Source organism: Armigeres subalbatus, chromosome 3, assembly GCF_024139115.2.
Source record: "Armigeres subalbatus isolate Guangzhou_Male chromosome 3, GZ_Asu_2, whole genome shotgun sequence".
Taxonomy (NCBI): Eukaryota; Metazoa; Arthropoda; class Insecta; order Diptera; family Culicidae; genus Armigeres; species Armigeres subalbatus.
In genome coordinates this window covers 308,628,664-308,653,400 of record NC_085141.1, presented here as the reverse complement: position 1 = coordinate 308,653,400, position 24,737 = coordinate 308,628,664, and the positions used below count along the sequence as shown (strand labels likewise).

The 24,737-nt window shown below is 39.6% G+C and overlaps 1 pseudogene; it reads left to right on the top strand.

The window, feature by feature from the left end:
* Positions 1-7,361: 7,361 nt before the first annotated feature.
* On the top strand, positions 7,362-24,422 carry LOC134222639 (NADH-ubiquinone oxidoreductase chain 4-like; annotated as a pseudogene).
* Positions 24,423-24,737: the final 315 nt, after the last annotated feature.

The following is a 24,737-nucleotide window of genomic DNA, read 5'->3' as shown; positions in this document are numbered from 1 at the left end:
TCACTTTTCAGTTGGGCCTCCGCTGGTTGGGCCATGGCCCAACTAAAAAGCAACCATACGTCAAAATTCAATGTAAACACGGACAACGGGATTAGGCGTCACTGGACAACATTTGTGATGTTCAAGTCGAAATACACGTGTTCAAATGGCTGTCAGTTGACCCAACTAAAAACCGAATTCGTTAGTTAGGCCGAGGTCGTGGCCCAACCAGTGAATCGCGACTGTACCATACATAAACTAGACTGCTTCTACTTGCAAATGTATAACAAATTGTTTATTCGACAAAACTTTTTGTACAATCTTTTTCACAGGTTTGGTCTATTTTTGTAGGGTTGACAGCTACGCTATATACCAACAAACAATGAAATATAAAGTAGGGATCCTACATTGAGAGAAGGGCGAATACTTTCCAGGCAATTTAGCAACGCTGTTAATTTCGTAAACAAACGCTGCCAGCACTTGCTGTAGTGTAAATTGTTGTAACTTGTACATGACTTTGCAATTGATGACACTTTTCGACTATGTTGTCTGTGCTCCAACCGACCATATCACTAAAATAAAATTGCAGTACAAAAGAACAAAACACAATGCATAAACTAGACTACCTCTACATGCGAAAAAAAAAACAAATTGTCCATACGATAAAACTTTTCGAAAATTATTTTCCTTTACAATCGCAATACATCTCAATCTGCAACAATAACGATGTCCATTTGTCTCAGTTTTTGGCAGTTCTCAATGCTCGATTGGCTCAAGATGGCCGCTTTCGCATATCTCGGAATGTAGGATCCCTAGTTTACAGTTCGTCTTTGAATGATAAAACGGCCTACTTTTCCATACCAACGGAATGGGTGCTTCAATGACCATTATGCAACTCAAATGAGTTACATAATATCTATTATAACACTCATTTGGATGCTACGATGAAAACCAACATCGGAACAGTAGTTACATGACTATATTTTGCTGAATTAGCTTGGATGAGTCTTCAAATAGTGTATTATTTGCCTCTCATTATAAATGAAATAGTTTGATAAAAATGACATCAAAATTTTCCAAAGACAAGTCCGTCTATCATTTCATGGCTTGTCGAGCTTTGCAATGTGACACGATAACATGGAATCTGATTGTTCTCTGCAGCAACATAATTTATTGGCATGAAATATCATGTGGAGTAAATTCGATTGTTCGATTTTGGAATAGATTTATCAAATCGAAGCCCATTTTTCGTCATTGCAAAAAAAAATAGCGTGTGCAACTCGTTGCAAAACTCGATTTTTTCAGCACTCGTAGTATTTATCCAACTCGGCAAACGTACAACTCATGCTGAAAAAATCATCTTTTTGCAACTAGTTGCACAAACTGCTATTTTTTAGTCCACTATACAGGAATTTGCTGAGTCAGGAATTTGACGCCAAAATACACGCAGGGCCGGATTTAGCTGGAAGGGGGCCCCGGGGCCGACAACTTGTGGGGGCCCCACAATGTACAAGAAAGGTTGGTTTTAGTACATAAGATTTGTGGGAGTCCGAGGACACCCCCCCCCCCCTAAATGCGGCCCTGCGATACACGGCCTCTCCGTCCTCGAAGGTGCCCCACGGTCGCCAAGTCATTCTGTACCTTGACAGCCCACCTCGCTCACTGCGCTCCAAGCTGTCTTGTACCTGCCGGATCGGAAGCGAACACTATTTTTGCAGGGTTGCTGACCGGCATTCTTGCAACATGCCCTGCCCATCGAACCCTTCCAGCTTTAGCTACTTTCTGAATGCTGGGTTCGCCATAGAGCTGATCGAGCTCATGATTCATCCTTCGCCGCCACACACCGCCAAAGAGTGCTTGAAAGTCCTCCTCGATCATGTCCAAGTTTCATGTCCGTAGAGAACTACAGGTTTTATGAGTGTTTTGTGCATTTTGTGCGGGTGTGAATCTTTTTTGACCGCAGTTTCTTCTGAAGTCCGTAGTAGGCCCGACTTTCACAAATGACTACACGACTGATATTTTTATCAACCGTTAGCAAGAATCCAAGATAGACGAATTCCTCGACCACCTCGAAGGTATCCCCGTCTATCGTAACACTGCTTCATAGGGGGCCCTGTCGCGCTTTTTTCCGCCCACTAGCATGTACTTTGTCTTCGATGCATTCACTACCAGACCAATTTTTGTTGCTTCACGTTTCAGACGGGTGTACAGTTCTACCACCTTTGTAATTGCTCGGCCAACAATGCTCATGTCATCCACGAAACAAATAAATTGACAGGATCTGTTGAGAATCGTACCTCGGCTGTTACACCTGGTACGTGATGAACTTATTGTACACATAAAAAATCACGAAAATAAAGATTAAAAAAAAAAAAAAAAATGTTACACCTGGCACTCCGCATGACACCTTCTAGCGCAATGTTGAACAACAGGCACGAAAGTCCATTACATTGTCTTAGTCCCCGGCGCGATTCGAACGAACTGGAGTGTTTGCCCGAAATCTTCACACAGTTTAGCACACCATCCACCGTTGCTTTGATCAGTCTGGTAAGCTTCCCAGGGAAGCTGTGCTCGTCCATAATTTTCCATAGCTCTACGCGGTCTATACTGTCGTATGCCGCCTTGAAATCAATGAACACACGGCATACAAAAAACAAGGCAGGCTCATCACGTATGTAAACATTCAGTTTGAATGTAAACATGTGACGTCACTGCTATCTTCGCACAAGCTGGACCGAGAAGATGCTATACGGTCGCAGCATGCTTACTTTTGTACTCCAACATGTGGCGATAAAATATGCGTCACATTCGAAATGTCATTTTTCTAACGAGCCTACTTTGTTTTCTGTATACCGTGCAATGAACAGATGGTGCGTTGGGATCTACAGGGTGTTCAATAAGTTCGAATACAAATGTTTGATCATTGTGTTTGTAAGCCCAATGTATATATTCTGTATTAGTATTGGTGTCAGCGTTAGCGGTATATATACGCTAACGAATGTGTGTGGTGTTGACATTCTGTCTCTTGTTGTTTGTTTATTACGCGCGTTGAAAATGGATTGGGGCATCGTAAATAGCCGTTTTTGAAGGTCGAAATCATTGGGGCGTACTACAAAACTGAAATTTTGGGGATGATTAATGCCCCCAGTGGCCCGGTGATTAGACGAAGATCAGCCCTACGTGTTCCAATAGGGCGGTAACCTTTTATACACGAAAAATGCGATTTAAGCCTTATATGGGGACAATTTCATCGCCTTTTTGGACAAAACTTTGTGACATCCCAGCTTCCCAGATTTGAACCCTTTTAACTTTCTTGTTGAGTCCTTTGTTATGTTAAAGCTGTACGAATACGAGGTCAGTAACTTGGACAGGTTCAAGACGTAATTCTCAAAATCTGGAACGAAATGCCCATGCAGACCGTGCGTGCCGCTTGCGATGGGTTTTAGAAACGTTTGAAGCTCGTGAAGAAGTACAAAATAGAGGCCATTCCAAAAGAAATGTTACAAACGTTCCTTATAAACAATACTTTCAATGAAATGGAACCGGGAAAAGAAATAATTTAATCTCAATTTTTAAACATTTTTTGAAAGTGTATTCGAACTTATTGAACACCCTGTAGTATTCACGGCATTTTGATGGATTTGCCGTACAGTAGAGATCTGGTCCGTTATCGAGCGGCCGTCAACGAAGCCGGCTTGATAACTTCCCACGAACTCATTCACTAATGGTGACCGACGACGGAAGATGATCTGGGATATCACTTTGTAGGCGGCATTAAGGATGGTAATCGCTCGAAAGTTTTCACACTCCAGCTTGTCGCCTTTCTTGTAGATGGGGCATATAACCCCTTCCTTCCACTCCTCCGGTAGCTGTTCAGTTTCCCAGATTCTGACTATCAGTTTGTGCAGCTTGTGCAGTGCAGTTTGGCCAGCTTTTCTGGACTTATCTTGATGAGCTCAGCTCCGATACCGTCCTTACCAGCTGCTTTAGTGGTCTGGTCTGGATGGCATCCTTAACTTCCCTCAAGGTGGGGGCTGGTTGGCTTCCATCTTCCGTTGAAGTCAGAAGTGGTCAGAGTAGATATTAGCGCTACAATATGTCCTGACGTCGATAATGTCGCAGAAGTGCTGTCCATCAATCAGAACGTGGTCGATTTGTGATTCCGTCTGGAGTGGTGATCTCCAGGTGCACCGATAGGTACGGTAGGCTGTGTTGGAAGCAACCCAACTAACATTTTTGGTGCTAAAAGCTTCAACTTCTAGCCTTTGGTTGTATAATATTTGAATAAAAGCAGGCAATGCTGAATAAAAGAAAAGCCTCCACAAATAATCCCTTAAACTTCAACTCGACTATTACCCAAATACCTATCAGCTAGTCAGTGTGCCGAATATATTCAATCTTTTATCGTTTATGCAGCTTTCATATAGTCATAAAACAGCTCTGTCTGAATTAGCAACAAAGCTTATCGGTTAAGAGCTCATGTATGTAACTGAGTTGCTTGTTAGCAACTTCCCATATTACGGTGAGTAGCATTCACAATGAAAACGTTTTTGCTGTTGTTATAGCACTAACAATATAGCGTAATGGCGCTATAAATGAACTAACGAAGCTTTTAGGCAACTTCTGTACCTTTGAAGATTACACAACGTTTAAGTAAACCTACTGCTTCTTTTAATAGCATATCAGTATGGAACGTCAAAACCGCTATGTTTACATTTGATTTTTGTTGCCGGAGCTGTGTATGAGCTATTGATTTCTGTAATGCAGCTACAAAGATATTCACCTGCTCTTATAGCAACTGACAAAGCGTTGTCATTAATGCTAGCAGATAGCGTAAGAAAACAAGCCATTTAGAAGCGATATTTCTGTTGACGGCTACTGTTAAACGATTAGCAGCAAAGTAGCATCTATACAGGTCGAGAGAATGTTGCCTAAAAACAATTTCAGGGATTGATGATGGATAAAAGTTAGCCAACAGAACATGCTGATAGATGTTTGAATAATGGTTGAAATAATGCTGAAAGCATAATTTTTAAGCTTATGTGCTGAAAGCAGCATGTAGGCCTCTTTCTAACGTTTATACAGCATGAATCTGAAAATAGCGTTAGTAAAACAACCTATAGGGTATGCGAAGAAGCACATCCATAATTTTCTTTGTTATTTACATATGTCAAAGTGACGGTGAAGACAGAGCAGCGGCCATTGAATCAGGAGATCAGGAGTTCGAATCTAGGTAGCAACAAAATTGATATTTGAGTTTTCACAAAAAAAACATTGAATAAACTCCCGAAATTTACTCTCCTCTCAAATAATATTTAATCAAATTGAATTCAGTGGCTGTATAAAACTTATTTAACAGATTCAAAAAATCTGAATAAGCGCCATTGAAGCGAATTATATTACTAAATGGTTTAGTAAAGATTGAGAAAAAACTGTGTAACATGCTGTAAAGTAGTTGTGCAGACACGTCAAAAACAGCTGAATAGATTCGCCAGATTTGCTGGTAAAAGCATTGAATAGAAGTTCTTGATCATATGTATAGCACACATATTCAGCTTGAAGCCGTATAGACGAGTTGAAATAACATTTACATTGACATTAAATGTTAGTTGGGAAATGCTGGGAATGGCCGCATTCTTGGAGGCGGCGAAATCAATTAGTCGTAGGTCGTTTTTGTTCGTCAGCCGGTGGTCGTTGAACTTCCGAATAGTCGGTCTAAAATCCTCTTCTTGGCCAACCTGAGCGTTCAAATCTCCTATGATGATTTTGACGTCGTGGCTTGGGCAGCTGTCGTACTCACGTTCCAGCTGCGCGTAGAATGCGTCCTTATCATCATCAGTGCTTCCGGAGTGTGGGCTATGGACGATGATTATGCTGAAGTTGAAAAACCGGCCTTTGATCCTCAACCTGCACATTCTCTCATTGATCGGCCACCACCCGATCACGCGCCTTTACAATTCCACAAACCGAGCTTCCAATCGCTAGTCCATTTTCGTCGCAGTGGTCTTCGCCGGTGGTTCCGGTCCGTACTCTCTTGTTGATTGTTCGTTGCGTATGTTTTTTTAAAGGCTGGCTTGCAGGGCCTGACACCAAGCTCCCTAAATTTCCGGAGGACCATTCCTCCTTATTTCCGGTAGACCATGGTGCACAGTTTCACCTAGATACCCTCGCTGGTACTCGGACGATGATCAGCCGCCCCTGGCATGGAGAACAGACGCTGTTGTGAGCCGCTCCTAACATGGAGGACAGACGCTCAGTAAGATTTGCACCTCCGGAGAGGAGCAAACCCCCCTTCCCTGTCAGCAAACGACCATAGTTCCCACCGGGGTTGGTTACCCGATCTTCCCTAAAGTTGCTCGTATCCCGGCCACGAGGAGGTAGGGATAGGAGTTGCTGGGTAAGAGGCTAAAGACCGCAAAATGGGGTCTATTTCATTCCTTCAGGTTTGTTGTGCCGTTGATTTCCGTTGAACCTTGCTAAAAAAACACAAGTGAAAAATAATCGATTACATCATCTACATCTCGATTGCATCATTCAAATTAGTATTAATTTTCATGTAAAATTATCACAAACAGATTTAAAACAGTTCACCACCACACATACAACAAATAACTTACTAAACGATTACACTTCACATCACTTAATTCCATTGAAATGATTCGTAAAATTCATATAATATCAAACCTGTGGGAACATATGTTTATCAATGTTTATGCTTAATGATTCGCGTATCTGCTCCTAACAACGGCAATTCGATTATCATCATTTAGATATTTATAGTGCTGGCGCTATAATGTAAATTTTAAATATTTACCCCCAGCGGTGATGATAGCGATTTGCTAGAACAAACAGTCGGGCAATACAGAAAAGTTTGTTTGCAAAAAGCGAGAAGGTTAAACCAGTATGCGGAAGTTTCGGCAATTCGTTTTCAGGTAGTAACCAGATCAGGAAAATAAATACATTAAAATAGGATACAGTACAGCTTTCAGACTATAATCGCAGTGCTATAATGATAGCAATAAATTGAGCTTTGTTCGAAATGTTAGTAGACCAATGCCATGTTAACAATTAATAAAGTCTAAGCCTATGATGCTCCAAGATCCGATCTACCGAACGATTTCCGTTCCTTCGCTGTAGAATTTGTTAACGTTGTTACTTTTTACGTTTTCTACTTTTATCTTTTTGCCTTACTCGAACACTAAGTGTACGTAAAGGCTATAGGATCACTTCAAGAATGAACTTTTGATAGAAGTCCTGGTCACCCATAGTGCTATTGAATATTGATGTCAGATCGAACTTATGGATCAGAAATTATGGTCAAAATACTATTCCTTATATGCAAAACACGCTAAAAATAGCTCAGTCATTTTTTGGTATATACAATGGACGAGAAAGACTCTAACACCACTAGGAAGATTAATCAGGGTTTTGATAGTATTCGGTAAGCTACTTCGATGTTGAAACAAAACATAATTTTACAGAAGTCCATAGTTTACATGGGTCAGTTAACAATTTTGCAAATGAATACAACGCCGTTAACGTTGATCCGTCAACAACCCTGATTTGAAAAAAGAAACTTTTACCAGAGGCGACAATATATTTAAGAGTGTAGTACTGCCAAATATTTATAAGGAAATAGACAATATCATCCACTCTGGAAGTTTCCATGACCGTCTGTGGGTTCAAGGCAACACAGTTCTCTGGAAGTATACATAGTGTATATATGCCACATGGGGAAAAAATCGCATATAATGTAAACATGTTTTGCGATAAACAAATTTTTGATACAAAACATCTTGCCGGGCTTTATCGCCATAAATTAGTCATCTCCGGTACCAATTAGAGCAAGCCAGCTGACTGCATCTGATGTTTTTCACACTTCACGCACTGCTGAGTAAGCCTTATTGGTTGGCTCAATAAATTATCGTAAAAAATATCTTTATTTTCGTCCGTAAACATTCATGGGTTTACGCTAAAATGATGTTACGCAAATGATAACTTTGTTTCAAAACCGCCTTACTCTATATATCCTGTATTTTGAGGCCCTTTATGTATCCCTATTTTAGGATAATCACCTTGCACCACCTGAAATCGTAAAGTCATATGTGCATAAGCCCTGCGTTTGTTGACTTCGTCTGTCTGGCGACATTCAATTACGTTACCCTACACTCTTAGTTTCTTGGTTGACAATCAGCAATACTAAATTTCCATAGGTTGGAGTATTCTGAAAAAAAAAAAACAATAGATTCCAACAAAATAAAAATTCTTAAATTTTAATTTGGCAAAACTTTATTGGTTGTGAAACAGAAATTTCGTGTGTGTCGAATGTTGTAAATTTGTTTTGCAACCTGAAGACTGAACAGATTGCAATTTATTTATTGTATCATCGGCGTACAAAACAACATCCCAGAAAATATTTAAATGCCTTTGAAACCGCAAATAGCAAGTGATTAACCTTTTGGCATTGATAATGTATACTTATTGAAAGCGATCCAAGAGTAAGAACTAGTAAAGAGTACACCAATTATCGAAAATGTAAAAAAAATACATATTCTTACCCCATCTTACTCTAATAAATCCCAATAAAAAAAGAATCAACTCCCAAGAAAACGACCTTGTCCTTGTCTGTTCCCGAAAATATCGATCAAAACAGGTAAACATTTCGTACGAGATCGTTCCGGATCCTTCTGCCAACCTGGAAACGGTGATGTGAAATTTGCGATCGGCACTAATTTTCAGATCACGCCACATGGCAGCCAGTCGATCGTATACATAAATAAGATGAAACTTCAAACGCAGATGATGACGTCAATCCCCTTATGTGATCGTGACAGGGTTATTAACCAATCTCCTGATGTTGTGATAGGCGGAACATTTTGAGACAAAGTTACTAAAATAAAAGATCAATACAAGTGTTGAAAACAATTTTTAATTGATAAGCGTGTGTGCATGCCCGAATAAAATAGGACTTTATTTTTCTTTATTTATGCGATTTTTGATATTTGGATCAGTTCTTCACTTCAAAAAAAATAAATTGGATCAGTTCTTCACTTCAATAAAACTTCAGTTCTTCACTTCAATACTTTATACATATAACTAATTTCTACCAGTTTATGTTTTCTGATAACTAGGGAATATCAATTTTTGAAAAAAAAAATCTAGGTATACAACGGCGATTTCTGATCCATGTGGTGCAGAAAACGAGAACGGAGAGTATAGATATAGCGAAGATAAATGGAGTGTACTACTGGAACCGCGAGATCATTAAGGTACACTGGGGGAAGTGGAAAAGGAAAAATCTATAGTGCATGTTTGAATTAGTGTAAAACCAGTTTAAATGATCTAAATGCGTTCAATCAAAATGGGCTATCAAAAACAGTCAATTTTGCACCAACTGTGCGGTAATTCATACTATTTTGGTCGCTTGAAATTTATGGAAATACATTTTAAAATTAGGAGTTGTTTTTCCACTTAACCCAGTGGGATGGGGTAAGTGGAAAACCCATGTTACCTTGACCTTCAATTGTGATGAGTAGTTACATATAACTAAAATCAAAACGGTAATTGCTCTGAGTATCTTTTGTTGAATAATTTCATTGGCTTAACGGAATAGGTCCCCAAGGAATTCTCGTAATAGCTAGTGGAGGGCTGGTTTTGCCTTCTCGAACATTAAGTGTACGTAAAATCTATATATTCGCCCCAAAGATGAACTTTTTATAGGAAAAATGGGGCTTACAGGTTTATAAACTAATCAACTTAGTTTAACGAATTGAGATGATGTCTGTGTGTGCGTGTTTGTATGTATGTGTGTGCGCAAAACACGTACAAAATTATCTCCTATTTTTAAGCACTTGTCCTTAACCAATTTGTTCGCACAAAAAATTGCATTCAACTGCAAAACTTGCTATAAATATAAATGAATATGCATTATGGAATATATTCACCTTCCAGTGCTATTTTTTTTATTCTCATACAATTTTTAAATTGTAAAACATGTGAAAGGCATTAATACCGATAGGTGGATTAATCAGGCGTTTTCTTATGTACATTAGCAATCACCACTAAAATCACAATGATACCAAAGAAGGAACATATTAAGATTCACAGCTATCAAAATAAAGCCTGGAGGGGAGAAAAATATTGCGTGATCAGAACATTTTCCACTTCCCCCGCAATGTTTGATACCAGGGGTAAGTGTAAAATATTTAAATCATTTGCTCTCATGGTACTAGTTTAATTGTATTGTAATGGTTACCTGTGATGTAAATTCACTTGAAATAGGGACAATTGATGCAAATAAGAATTGATTTTATGAATGAAAAAATCAACTTTTTGCGAAACCTAAAATTATAGCTCAAGCGTTAACCGTGCTAGTGTATGTATTATACAAATTTTAACATAGTATAAGTGTGAGCATCAAAGTATATTCTTGCACAATGTTATGGTGTGGTAATATCTGTAAAGTATGTGCAATTCCAATTTTTCGAGTCGATTTTTACACTTACCCCCTTTTTCCACTTCCCCCAGTGTACCTTAATTTGAATCCGACCTCTCGACCTCTAAAATCGACTGGTTCCTGGCGTCTGTTGTTTGATTGGGAATAATTGAGTCACAAAGTAGGAAAGGGATCGCTTCAACGGCGTTGAAGTCACTTGCATGTTTGCATGTTCAGATAAGTTAAAATACTAAGTTATTACGATATATGAATGCCCCCACGAGGCATGAATGGGCCTCCCAGGGGAAACGATATGTAGGGTATTTAAAAACTGCTCAGCAGCATATAAGCATTAAGGCATATGGAGACGCATGATACATTTGTGCGATGATTCATCTTATGACCAAACTTTTTATGCAAATTTTATCTCGTCCGTTTTATTAAATAGGTACAAGTCGAGTCTGCCCGATCTTGATAGGTTTGTTTATTTCCGACCTTACTGTCAATCGTTTTAAAGCTATGTCCATTTAGAATCCGAAATAATAAAATCATCTGTATCTCGGTAACGGATTGACGTACAAATAAGTTTAATACATCAAAACAAGGGTAATTCACTGTACTTTAAGGAAAAAATATTGATACAAATAATTTCTTCTTGTTTCTAGTGAAAATTCGCAGCTTCTTCTTTATTCCTCTCATCACAAGTTGCACACCTCCGAAGTCAACTTCCTTGGTACATTTGTTCCACATTTTGGCCGTCTGAGTCGCGTCCCGAGCTGTTTTTCCATTTTTTCCACTTTTCTTAAGCTTCCGCTTCATTACTGCCCAAAATGTCTCGATGGGCCGGAGCTGTGGGCAGTTGCGTAGATTTATGTTTTTATCGATAAAATCTTTGTTATTATCGCGGTACCACTGGATGACTTCCCGGCTGTAGTGGCAACTCGCCAAATCTGGCCAAAACTTCACGGGACCTTTATGGGCTTTATGGAAGGTCGACCGCGGTTTTTGAGACATTCCTCCGTGTACAGCTTCGAGTCCATCGTCTTATTCGTCACAAACACTTAGGTCTTTGTCCCACAGTTGCATATCCCTTGCCAAAATCATCCGTTTTTTTGCAAGTTTGTGCAAAAATCAAACTTAAACTTCGCAGGAACTACTCCTCGTGCCGTCACCATGTAGAATTTTTGGCCAGGAAGCTGTCAGAAATCCATTTTGACGTAGGTTCCATCGTCGATGAGCAGGATTATCAACGTGGGTGTGCAGACTTTTTTCTCTCCTTCCGGCTTCCATCTGGAATAATTTTTGACACGCTGCACGTAACTTCGTGAAATTTATACCACAGCAAGTGGGCGCCTAGGTAGACAAACCGCTGTAAAAGAATTCTTGCAGCGGTCACTTCCGGTCACAATACAATAAATAATTCCGGATTCTAAATGGACATAGCTTTAGTTACATCCTGGGAGGGAGAAACAGATACGAAAAATGTGTGTATCAAGCCGAGCCGAAATCAAGCTGTCAGTGTGAGCCGAAAACGAAACTCTCGGCAAGCAAATTTTTGAAGGCAATGTAACAACAATAACACGCAAAACAGAATTTAGTCATATCATGTGGCACCTACGTTGATTGTTTTTTCTTGTTGAAAATTTACTTGTTGCATGACGACAGTATATACTTAATTTGAAGTGTAGTATCGAGAGCTCCCTCCCAGGTTACATCGATTTCAGTTCGAGCTTGATAGTTTTCTCATGAACTCATAAAAACGTAGTGTTTTTACATTTGTTCAACTTTCCTAACAAAATGTTCTATCTTTTCCGATATATGAACACAGCAGAGCCCAGCACGAATCGATTAATGAGGAAATCTTGTAAATCTTGCAAGGAAATGTGAACTCATTTTTATACATAGAGAAATGAACAAAGGTGCAAGCATTTGTATGGGAACTACTTGTTCTTAATTAACATCTAGGATAGGATGTGCCAAGTAGTCATTAAAAATCGTACCGATTTTCTGTCACAATCGTACCGGTTGCTGATTGGTTGAAAATGACAATCGATTACTTCGATTGGCGGCGGCGCGTTTTTCATAGGGCAGCATGTTGTTAATTTGGCCGTGTTGCTGGTTTGTAAAGTTGATATTAAGCAAAACACGTAAATGTTTGAGTTCCAGTTTTTTGGCACAAAATTAATTTATATTGAACTGCAAACGCCATATTAATTTATTTAAAGGGTTGTTAAGGTTTAAAACTGTTGATTTTAGGCATTATCATTCACCTTTCTGTCATTTTTGATCTCAAAGTCATACTTTCATTAGCGAAAACTTCTCTCTGTTAGTATTTCGCTTCTGTTACATAAATAATGGATGGAACGGAAAGAAAAATATCAAGTCTCGATACATGATATTTGGAAAATTTTGAACCAAATTAATTTGGCTGCACTGACGACCACCTCGTCAGAACGATCGACTGAAAAACAACAAGGCAGTCTCAATTCAGTTGTCACATCCTATCCTAGGTTAACATCTGAGATGAGATAAGACAATTCAAAGCTGAATGCCCTCACAAAATTTTCACCACGATTCTATTGACGACGAGTGCAGTGTGACCATCCCTTTTTGAATAAATAAAAGGGAACAAGACGAATTAGCTCCCACCAATAATTATAGAATACTAATCCTTCGAACGATAATTCCTAGCTACGATTGTTAACATAATTACAACAAATATACTTTCATTCCCTTTTGCATTCACAACCGCGAAATTAGTGTTTTTTCAAGTTCACTTGTTATGACAACATCGATGTTTAAAAAACCCCGACTACTAGCAGCACGGCGAAAGCAATAACAGATTACCCACTTGGGAAATAACGCGACGTTGTGCTTACAGGCGTTTGTCAAATCGACGAATAGGAATTGGTCTTTTCTGACAGCAAAATGGTTGCAAAAAAGGACAACTAGATGTCTTATCTCATCTCAGGTTAACATGACGAATACTACGATCAAAAAATCATAGGAATCATGATTTCAAACAGCAGATTACCGGGCGTCTAAGCGATTTGCACAATTCTTTCGCGGTTATCTCTGCACCTCATCTAGTTGCCTGTAGTTTGCTAGTTTGTTATATTTCTAGGGATCCTCTATTTTTGTTTGGGGGCAGCAGGGACTATGTCCAAGGGCTTGACGATCCCTCCCCAGGCCATCTGCGAGTTGTGGGGCTTGCCTAGGATGTGGTGGGGTTTGACAGTGGGCCCTGTTAAACCTCTATAAAAAGCTGCATGTATCCGCAAGTAGGCCCCACCAAAGCGACCGTGTGCCGCTCAAAGCGCACAAGCCCAAGTCCTGGTGTTAGGTGGGACGTTAAACAGCCCTGACACGACGGCCCTCCGACGAGACAGGAGGTTTGCTATGGCCCAATAAGCCGCCTAGAAAACCAATCATTACGAACAATATAAGAGATAATGCGACTCGATATAATCGGCAAAGACCTAGGCGACGAATACAGGATCACGATTGGAAGCTTGGAACATGGAACTGCAAGTCGCTAGGCTTCGCAGGTTGCGACAGGATGATCTACGATGAATTACATCCCCGCATTCGACGTCGTGGCACTGCAGGAGATTTGCTGGACAGGACAGAAAGTGTGGAAAAGCGGGCATCGAGCGGCTACCTTCTACCAAAGCTGTGGCACCACCAACGAGCTGGGAACCGGCTTCATAGTGCTGGGTAAGATGCGCCAACGCGTGATTGAATGGCAGCCAATCAACGCAAGGATGTGCAGGCTGAGGATTAAAGGCCGTTTCTTATAGCATCATCAACGTGCACTGCCCACACGAAGGGAGACCCGACGACGAGAAAGAAGCGTTCTACGCACAGCTGGAGCAGACATACGATGGATGCCCACTGCGGGACGTCAAAATCGTCATCGGTGACATGAACGCACAGGTAGGAAGGGAGGAAATGTATAGACCGGTCATCGGACTGGATAGTCTGCACACCGTAGCGAATGACAACGGCCAACGATGCATAAACTTCGCAGCCTCCCGCGGAATGGTAGTCCGAAGCACCTTCTTTCCCCGCAAAAATATCCACAAGGCCACATGGAGATCACCTAACCAAGAAACGGAAAACCACGGAAATCGACCACGTTCTAATCGACGGTAAATTCTTCTCCGACATCACGAGCGTCCGCACTTACCGCAGTGCGAATATTGAATCCGACTACTACCTCGTTGCAGTATGCCTGCGCTCAAAACTCTCGACGGTGTACAACACGCGTCGAAGTCGGACACCGCGGCTTAACATTGGGCGGCTACAAGACGGTAGACTAGCCCAAGAATACGCGCAGCAGCTGGAAGTGGCACTCCCAACGGAAGAGCAGCTAGGCGCAGCGTCTCTTGAAGATGGCTGGAATATCTATTCGATCCGCCATTGGTACCACCGCAACCGCTGCACTAGGCACGGTGCCCCCGGATCAGTGAAACGACTGGTATGACGGCGAATGTGAGCAGTTAGTGGAAGAGAAGAATGCAGCATGGGCGAGATTGCTGCAACACCGCACGAGGGAGAACGAGGCACGATATAAACAGGCGCGGAACAGACAAAACTCGATTTTCCGGAGGAAAAAGCGCCAGCAGGAAGATCAAGACCGTGAAGAGACGGCGCAACTGTACCGCGCTAATAACACACGAAAGTTCTATGAGAAGTTAAACCGTTCACATAAGGGCCACGTGCCACAGCCTGATATGTGTAAGGACATAAACGGGAACCTTCTTACGAACGAGCGTGAGGTGATCCAAAGGTGGCGGCAGCACTACGAAGAACACCTGAATGGGGATGTGGCAGACAAAGATGGCGGTATGGTGATGGACCTGGGAGAACGCGCGCAGGACATAATCACAAAACACAAAACCGGTTCCGAATCTCCAGGAAATCCAGGAGGAGATTGGCCGGCTGAAGAACAACAAAGCCCCTGGGGTTGACCAACTACCAGGAGAGCTATTTAAACACGGTGGTGAGGCACTGGCTAGAGCGCTGCACTGGGTCATTACCAAGATTTGGGAGGAGGAAGTTGTGCCGCAGGAGTGGATGGAAGGTGTCGTGTGTCCCATCTACAAAAAGGGCGATAAGCTGGATTGTAGCAACTACCGCGCAATCACATTGCTGAACGCCGCCTACAAGGTACTATCCCAAATTGTATGCCTTCGACTAGTACCAATTGCAAGGGAGTTCGTGGGGCAGTACCAGGCGGGTTTTATGAGCGAACGTTCCACCGCGGACCAGGTGTTCGCCATTCGCCAAGTACTGCAGAAGTGCCGCGAATACAACGTGCCCACACATCATCTATTCATCGACTTCAAAGCCGCATATGATACAATCGCAGCTAATGCACGAACACGGTTTTCCGGATAAACTGACACGGTTGATCAAAGCGACGATGGATCGGGTGATGTGCGTAGTTCGAGTTTCAGGGGCATTCTCGAGTCCCTTCGAAACCCGCAGAGGGTTACGGCAAGGTGATGGTCTTTCGTGTCTGCTATTCAACATCGCTTTGGAAGGGGTAATACGAAGAACAGGGATTAACACGAGTGGTACAATTTTCAATAAGTCCGTCCAGTTATTTGGCTTCGCCGACGACATAGATATTATGGCACGTAACTTTGAGAAGATGGAGGAAGCCCACATCAGACTGAAGAGGGAAGCTAAGCGGATCGGACTAGTCATCAACACGTCGAAGACGAAGTACATGATAGGAAGAGGTTCAAGAGAAGACAATGTGAGTCACCCACCGCGAGTTTGCATCGGTGGTGACGAAATCGAGGTGGTAGAAGAATTCGTGTACTTGGGCTCACTGGTGACTGCCGAAAATGACACCAGCAGAGAAATTCGGAGACGCATAGTGGCTGGAAATCGTACGTACTTTGGACTCCGCAAGACGCTCCGATCGAATAGAGTTCGCCGCCGTACCAAACTGACAATCTACAAAACGCTCATTAGACCGGTAGTCCTCTACGGACACGAAACCTGGACGATGCTCGTGGAGGACCAACGCGCACTCGGAGTTTTCGAAAGGAAAGTGCTGCGTACCATCTATGGTGCGGTGCAGATGGCGGACGGTACGTGGAGGAGGCGAATGAACCACGAGTTGCATCAGCTGTTGGGAGAACCATCCATCGTTCACATCGCGAAAATCGGACGACTGCGGTGGGCCAGGCACGTAGCCAGAATGTCGGACAGTAGCCCGGTAAATATGGTTCTCGACAACGATCCGACGGGCACAAGAAGGCGAGGTGCGCAGCGGACAAGGTGGATCGATCAGGTGGAAGATGACTTGCGGACCCTCCGTAGACTGCGTGGTTGGCGACGTGTAGCCATGGACCGAGCCGAATGGAGAAGACTCTTATATACCGCACAGGCCACTACGGCCTTAGTCTGAATAAATAAATAATAATATTTTTGTTTGCTAGAACAGTTGGAGTACAGATGCTGTAATTTAAAATGTAGAAAAGTCCGAATTATTGAAACTAAAATAGATAACCCTAAAACTCCTTCACAAACACAAAAAGTTATAAAAAATATACTAAAATAACTTTCATAATTGGGTTCAATCAAAGGTAATTGCCTATTTCCGGGGATTAAACCACCCGACTTGGACGTTAATTTACAATGTTATGAAAACTCATATGTGAATATGTACGTTATGTGGAAGATATTGATTTGGAAGATGTATTGGAGGTAACCACTTTCCCTTCGATGGGACTCGAACCCATGACCCTACAGTACGCTAGACTGGTGCTTTTAACCAACTAAGCTACGAAGGACCTCCGTCGGCCTTCACAACCTAGCGGCTACTGAACGAGCTCGAGATTCCCAAATTGGACGCATAGTCAAATCACTCGCAATCCATTTCTCAAGCCAATACTTCCACAATCTGGACGTGTACAATACACATGTGGAAGTATTGGCTTGAGAAATGGATTGCGAGTGATTTGACTATGCGTCCAATTTGGGAATCTCGAGCTCGTTCAGTAGCCGCTAGGTTGCGAAGGCCGACGGATGTCCTTCGTAGCTTAGTTGGTTAAAAGCACCAGTCTAGCGTACTGTAGGGTCATGGGTTCGAGTCCCATCGAAGGGAAAGTGGTTACCTCCAATACATTTTCCAAATCAATATCTTCCACATAACGTACATATTCACATATGAGTTTTCATATCATAGTTGATCAAATTTAAAAAAAAATATGAATAATATTAAAACTATAAATTCTAAACTCAATAATGTACATAACTTAATAAAGTAAATCCTAGCCAGCTTTCCAGGATCGCCATAATGGCGGCTACTATAAAAAATCTGACAGTAACTGCTTCCGACGCCAAAACGTTATCGACGCTGTTGTATCTGAGCAACCATTTTCACTTTGTTTGTTGTTATTTGAACAAAACGAAAATGAATTCTGTTTTTCTCACACTTAGGATATTAATCTATTTATATTTTCAGAGGTGAAGCTGGAATCGAAAAGTATTATGATTTTATATACATGAGGATAATCTTCATAGGGCGCTCTTTGTTAATATCGATGCTTAGGATCCAAGACCCTCAAAAGCTGGATACCCCAAGAACACTATGGTTTCGTGAAAATAAAGGGTTACAAGGAAATACGTTATTCATAAGTTCAAGAGAGTGCTCGATTCTAGACTTAGTGAGAATCTGATAGTGAGAATGATGTTTCTGCAAAAACATGGTGGAAATCGGATCATGACTATTTAGAAAGATGCGTCAAAGCCTCGGTCAAAGCATTAAGAGCTACGCAGAATGGATACGTTTGCGTGGCTTTTTACTCCATTCCTGAGGTCTCCATTCGATTCCTGAGCTCCATTCGAAAGTAATGTAAGGGAATAATAATTTACTAGAAATAAAGGGAAAATATTACCTGATTCAAAGTTTAAAGTTCCCCTTCTAGATTCGTTGTTAACTAAAAAAGTTGACTAGCAAGCAACCAAATTTTAGTTTTTTTTTCAACATTTAAGTCCACAAAGTGGTATGATAAATACATTCTGCAGAAAATATTGACACAGCTTCTGTAATCAGAATGTGTTTCGGAATGTTGAAATACTAAAATAATGTCCTGTGTCCGGCTCCGCTCCACAAGTTTGAGCATTTGTTGAATAAGGGATTAACTTGGTATCGAAACCATGGGGTCAATGGCAGTAATGGTAAAAGTCGCACTAACTATGTGCTATCGAAAAGATTAAGTAATATCAAATACTGCTTACTTGCGTTACACAATTGAATTACATGCGGAAGAACATTATTGGTAGACTTTATAAAAACTTTATAAGATGATTACCCAATAAACTATTAATGAATATACGTGAGTAGCACGAATAATAAGCTTCATTGCTAACGCAATATCGAGCTTGAAATAACAATTTAAAATAACACGGACATCTATATCCATTCCATTCTGAATCCTGCCTAAGAGTCATTCACACTCGTTGGATCAATGGAGATGCATGGTGCAGCTTCCTACAACTAAATCGGAACATGAATTTACCAAAATCAGCCTTGTATTAGACCCGGTGTATAAATGAATAATTTTCCTCAACCTAAAATGCAAAAAAATGTTAGCATATTAAATCTTAAAAATGTTATTCCTAGATTCAAATTTCAGTTTTGTCGAAATGTGATAATTTTCATAAAAGTAAATAAACAACGTGAAAATTGTTGCTTGGATACGACCAGCGTCGAAAGCCGGTCAGCGTCGGAAGCAGTTACTGTCAGATTTATTTATAGCAGCCGCCATTATGGCTAACGTGGAAAGCTGGAATGTTAAAAGATGTTTTATATTTAAAAAAAAATAAATCTAATTATAAAGATGAAAGAAAAAATTATTATTATTATGATATCAAGAAATAGTTTATATAAAATATTAGCTTTGGGAGTTAATGAAAAAGAATTTTCTTTTTTCTTGAAGTTTTAAAAAAAAATATTTTTATTTTTAGTTTACAAGACTAATGTTTTTTTTAAACTATTAAAACAAATGATAAATTTATATTTATGTTATTTTATAATTATTATATTTATATTTAGTTGTATTTCTTTTATTTTTAGTTGAAAACATTTATTATGAGTTGAGAATTTCTAAAACATTCTTTAACAAATCCGAGGAGTTTTTTGATTTTTTTCATTTTAATTTTTATTTTTTATTACCCCCCCTTGATCTTTCGGAGACCAGTAGGACAAAAAGTTAATTAAATATTTGTAACGGCCTAATTTATAATTATTTATAATAATATTTTGAGGGGAAAATAAAATAAAATTCGGATAATTAGAGATTTTTCAAAATATTCTTTAACAAATCCGAAGATTTTTTTGATTTTTTTTACTTTATTATTTATTTTTTATAATAGGACAAACCAGAGCAGACTTGGCGAGCGTGGGGCGTATCCGAGGATGGAGAGATGCGGCCTCGAACCGTGCATTGTGGCGTCAAATTGTTGATTCAGTGTTATCTGTTTAGATGTTAACTAAATAAATGAAATGAATGAATAGGACAAAATGTTAATTAAATATTTGTTACGGCCTTAATATTAATTTTTACTTTTAGTTCAATAAGATTATTTATATTTTATTTATTTTTTGAAAGTAGATTAATTCCAACTTTATTTTTAATTTTAGGATGCGGATATCAACCGGAGCGGCTAAAAGCAGGGGTATATTTATTATTTTATACTTTATTAGCTTCTTTACCTTCATTAATGGGTATTTTTATATTAAAAAATAAATATTTTTAATGATTGTACGACAATTCCCCGAAAAACAATTCCCCGAATGAAATTTCCCCGAATAACAATTCCTCGAACGTAACATTTCTCCGAATGTAACAATTCCCCGAATGCAACATTTCCCCGAATGTAACATTTTCCCGAATTGTTTCTACAGTGCAGATAAAACTAAAACAGAAAAAGGAATCTGCGTCGTTTAACATAAAGTCGCCTAATTAGCTTTTAACATAATTTTGAGTTGCAACAAAAGTGAGGGTCGCGGGACAGCTTGCTTAAAAATTGTAAGTAAAAAAAATAAGATGCTGGGTCATTGGGCCGAAGACAATTATGCCGAACCGTCATTAGGCCGAGTGAGAAGTAAGAAGTGAGAAATGAGTAGTGAGTAGTGAAAAGTGAGACGTGAGAAGTGAGAAGAGCGTAATGAGAAGTGAGAAATGAGAAGTGAGTAATGAGAAGTGAGAAATGAGAAGTGAGAAGTGAAAATTGAGATGTGAGAAGTGAGAAGCGAGGAGTGAGAAGTGATTAGTGAGCAGTGAATAGTGAGTCACTAGTGGGAAGTGAGAAGTGAGACATGAGGAGTGAGAAGTGAAAAGTAAGAAATGAGAAGGAAGTACATAGTAAGAAGTGAAAAGTATGGAGTAAGAAGTGAGAAGTGAACAATATGATGCAAGAAGTGTTATGTGAGGAGCGAGAAAGGGCGAAATACGAAGTGAGATGTAGGAAGAGAGAATGGAAAAATAAGGAAGAAGGATAGAGATTTTTTTTTATTTTACTACCAGCTATCAAGCTCATTCGTCCCATTGGGCACAGCGTGAGCGTATTTCTAAGCGACATCTGGCTTTACAACACTGTAGCGCAGAGTCAATTATATATCATTTTTTCCTATTGTTTTGCTGCTTCTGTTTTTTCGCCTTTTTGTTGCGTCCACATCTGCTTTATCGACGTGATCGATGAAGTCCATGACGCTGTAACAGAGGTGCGCGCGGTGATTCAATTTAAGTCCATTATCGAGCCCGTTTTTAAGCCCGTTGTAAAGAGGGTCATTGTCAGTCGCTGCCCGATGATTGTGATCACAAGCGTTCCCCAAAGCGTCGTTAGTCACGCTGCACCTTTCAGCGACTTGACGAAAGGTAGTTGAGGGGGGGGGGGTTGAGAATCGGACCCATGACCATCCGCTTATAAGGCGAATGTGTAGCCGATAAAAAGGGTAGATGGACCCTTCTTCAATTGTACACGTTTGCTTGGAGTAAAGCGAAGGAAGGAGATAATGCCTTCCTTAAATGATAGCGTCTACGCAGTATAAGAACAATGGAGGAGATATTGCCTTCTTTGAATGAACACGTCATTTTTTTTCTTTTTATATAATTGATATTTATTGCTAGATGCGATCTCATATATTATATCTATTCCAGTCAAACTCGTCTACATCAAAGGAAGAGACTACATTTATCATAACCTTATTGCAGGCAAACTCCTACTTCTGAAAAGGTAATTTAATTTTACTTTGGCTTATTTCGAGCTAACGCCTAACTTTAATGAATTGATCACATCTACCGTTTCCATATTCCAGGTAGATACACATTTTTAAAGAAGGAATAACATTCACTTCTTCATTATTCTGGAAAAACACCTACTTTCAAAGTAGAGATCAAATTAATCCATTGCGTTATTCCGAGTAGATGTACTATTTTTAAAGAAGGGATCACATTCATCATTGCCTTATTCCGGGCATACGCATTATTTTTTTTAAGGATTCATATCCACGATTACAGTAACTTCTTAAGAAGAGATAGACCTTACATAGGACAGGAGTTCACAAATTTTTACCATGATGCTTTCAAACAGAATTTCGATTCTGCTCCTCCAAATAAATTCAGCCTTTGTTCGACTATTTTAGAAAAAAAAATTAATAGGAAAACACTTTATTATAATATCTTTATAATTTAACAATAAGATATATAATTTAACAGTAAGGAAGATCAAGGGCATACAATACTATCGAAAGATTTGATCATGTTCGGCATCTCCAAAGAGACACTCTGCACTTTGGAACAAATCTTTGAACGCTGCTCTGTTCGGGCGCCAATAGTCGATGACAATTATGTGTTTGCAAAAAAATACTTTATTTTCGAGGAATTGTTACATTCGGGAAAATTGCATTCGGGGAATTGTCGTACAACCATTTTTAGTTCTTCTTCTTCTTATTGGCATTACATCCCCACACTGGGACAAAGCTGCCTCGCAGCTTAGTGTTCATTAACCACTTCCACAGTTATTAACTGCGAGGTTTCTAAGCCAGGTTACCATTTTTGCATTCGTATATCATGAGGCTAGCACGATGATACTTTTATGCCCAAGGAAGTCGAAACAATTTCCAATCCGAAAATTGCCTAGACCGGCACCGGGAATCGAACCCAGCCACCCTCAGCATGGTCTTGCTTTGTAGCCGCGCGTCTTACCTCACGGCTAAGGAGGGCCCCAATATTTTTAGTTAATTATATATTAATAAATTATAAAATATTTTATAATTTAGACTTTTTATATTTATGTCTAGTATTTGCTTTTTTAGTAAAAATACCTATATTTTTAGTTCATTTATGATTGCCAAAAGCTCATGTTGAAGCGCCTGTTTCTGGTTCAATGATTTTAGCTGTGGTTTTATTAAAATTAGTTTTAATAATTTTAGGAATAAAGTTTAATTATATTTGAATTAGAATTAGTTTAATTGGAGGGGTTTTAGTTAGATTAATTTGTTTATGACAAATAGATATAAAAGCTTTAATTGCCTATTCTTCAGTTGCTCATATAGGTATTGTATTAAGAGGACTTTTAACAATAAGTATATGAGGATTAAATGGGGCTTATACTTTAATAATTGCCCATGGTTTATGTTCTTCAGGTTTATTTTGTTTAGCTAATATTTCTTATGAACGTATAGGAAGACGAAGTTTATTAATTAATAAGGGAATATTAAATTTTATACCTAGATTATCATTATGATGATTTTTATTATGTTCTAGAAATATAGCGGCTCCTCCAACATTAAATTTATTAGGAGAAATCTCTTTATTAAATAGAATTGTTAGATGATCATGATTAACTATAATTAGTTTAGCTTTTTTATCATTTTTTAGAGCTGCTTATACTTTATTTTTATTTGCTTATAGTCAGCATGGGAAAAGATATTCTAGAATGATTTATTTTTCTTTCCCTCAAACAGCCTGGACGAATCTTGACAACTTAAAACAGCTCGTTCTCGGTCATTTTTTTACTAAAATGCAAGCGGTTTCAACTATGATCAAGGGGGTTAGTAGTTCCAGCACGTAGATGGGTAAAATCCTCAAAATGACCCTCCCTCTTTTAGAGGGGGAGTTTTGAAGTGTGGCATAAGTCATTTTTTGAGTAAATGTTTAGTATTTTGATATTTTTAACGTCGTAACAGGTGTTTCAGTATAAGTAAATAATGATCAATGTGAATGGTTAACAACAATGGACAAATAGACATAAAGGAGGAATCCCGATGACCTCCGAATAGGTTCCGGAAACCCGGAATATCCGGTATAAAAGGCCAGCATAGAATCACCGAATATATCGGTCTTCCGACACCTCAAACTTCTCAGAATGTCAAAGGTAACGTAGAAAACGCCATAGATTTTTGGTAGGGTAAAACTGGCCATTTGATGGCCCCGGAACAGGTTCCAGAAGCCCGGAATTTCCGGTTCAAAAAGCAAACATAAAACTACATAAGGTAACCCGGGGCAAGTGGGACCTAAAAAAACGCTAGTTCAGCAAAATTGTATACGGATACTTAGAAAACAGGATATTTCAGAACATTTACCACGGATACATCATTTTATGCTTCATTGTTGAAGTGTTGAGGTGTTAGAAGTCATTTATTCGATTACAAAAATATTGGTAGTGCGAGAAATAAATTTACCTTCAGGACCCACCTACCCTTTCAAACGGGACAAGTGGGTCCTATTCCGTTATCTACTGTCGAACGAAACTAATTTGAGAAATGCAGACATACTGTTCATATTATTTCTGAGTATTAGTATATTCAGATCATGGATGGAGATTGGTTGCATGTCGAACTATATTTTTGCAACAAGAAAGGGAATATAATGTTAGCATATATGAAAACAAGACAACAGCCGATTTAATGTTTACCTGGCTGTTATCTTATTTTCCATTAGCTTACTCTTGCACCAAACGTTTTAGGTGGCAAGGATAAACAAATCTTTATTCACTTTTTGTATGAATAAATAATTCTCCTTTTAGAACACAAATTATTTCATAAATCAGTGTGATGCAGACAGGCTTGTGGAAATAACCGGAGCAATGGATAGTGTGAAACTAGGAGAACTACCAGTGAATGAATGTAAGGAACATAAAAATGGTAAGAATTATTATTATTTATTCATTCAGACTAAGGCCGAAGTGGCCTGTGCGGTATATAAGAGTTTTCTCCATTCGGCTCGGTCCATGGCTACACGTCGCCAACCACGCAGTCTACGGAGGGTCCGCAAGTCATCTTCCACCCTCGCCT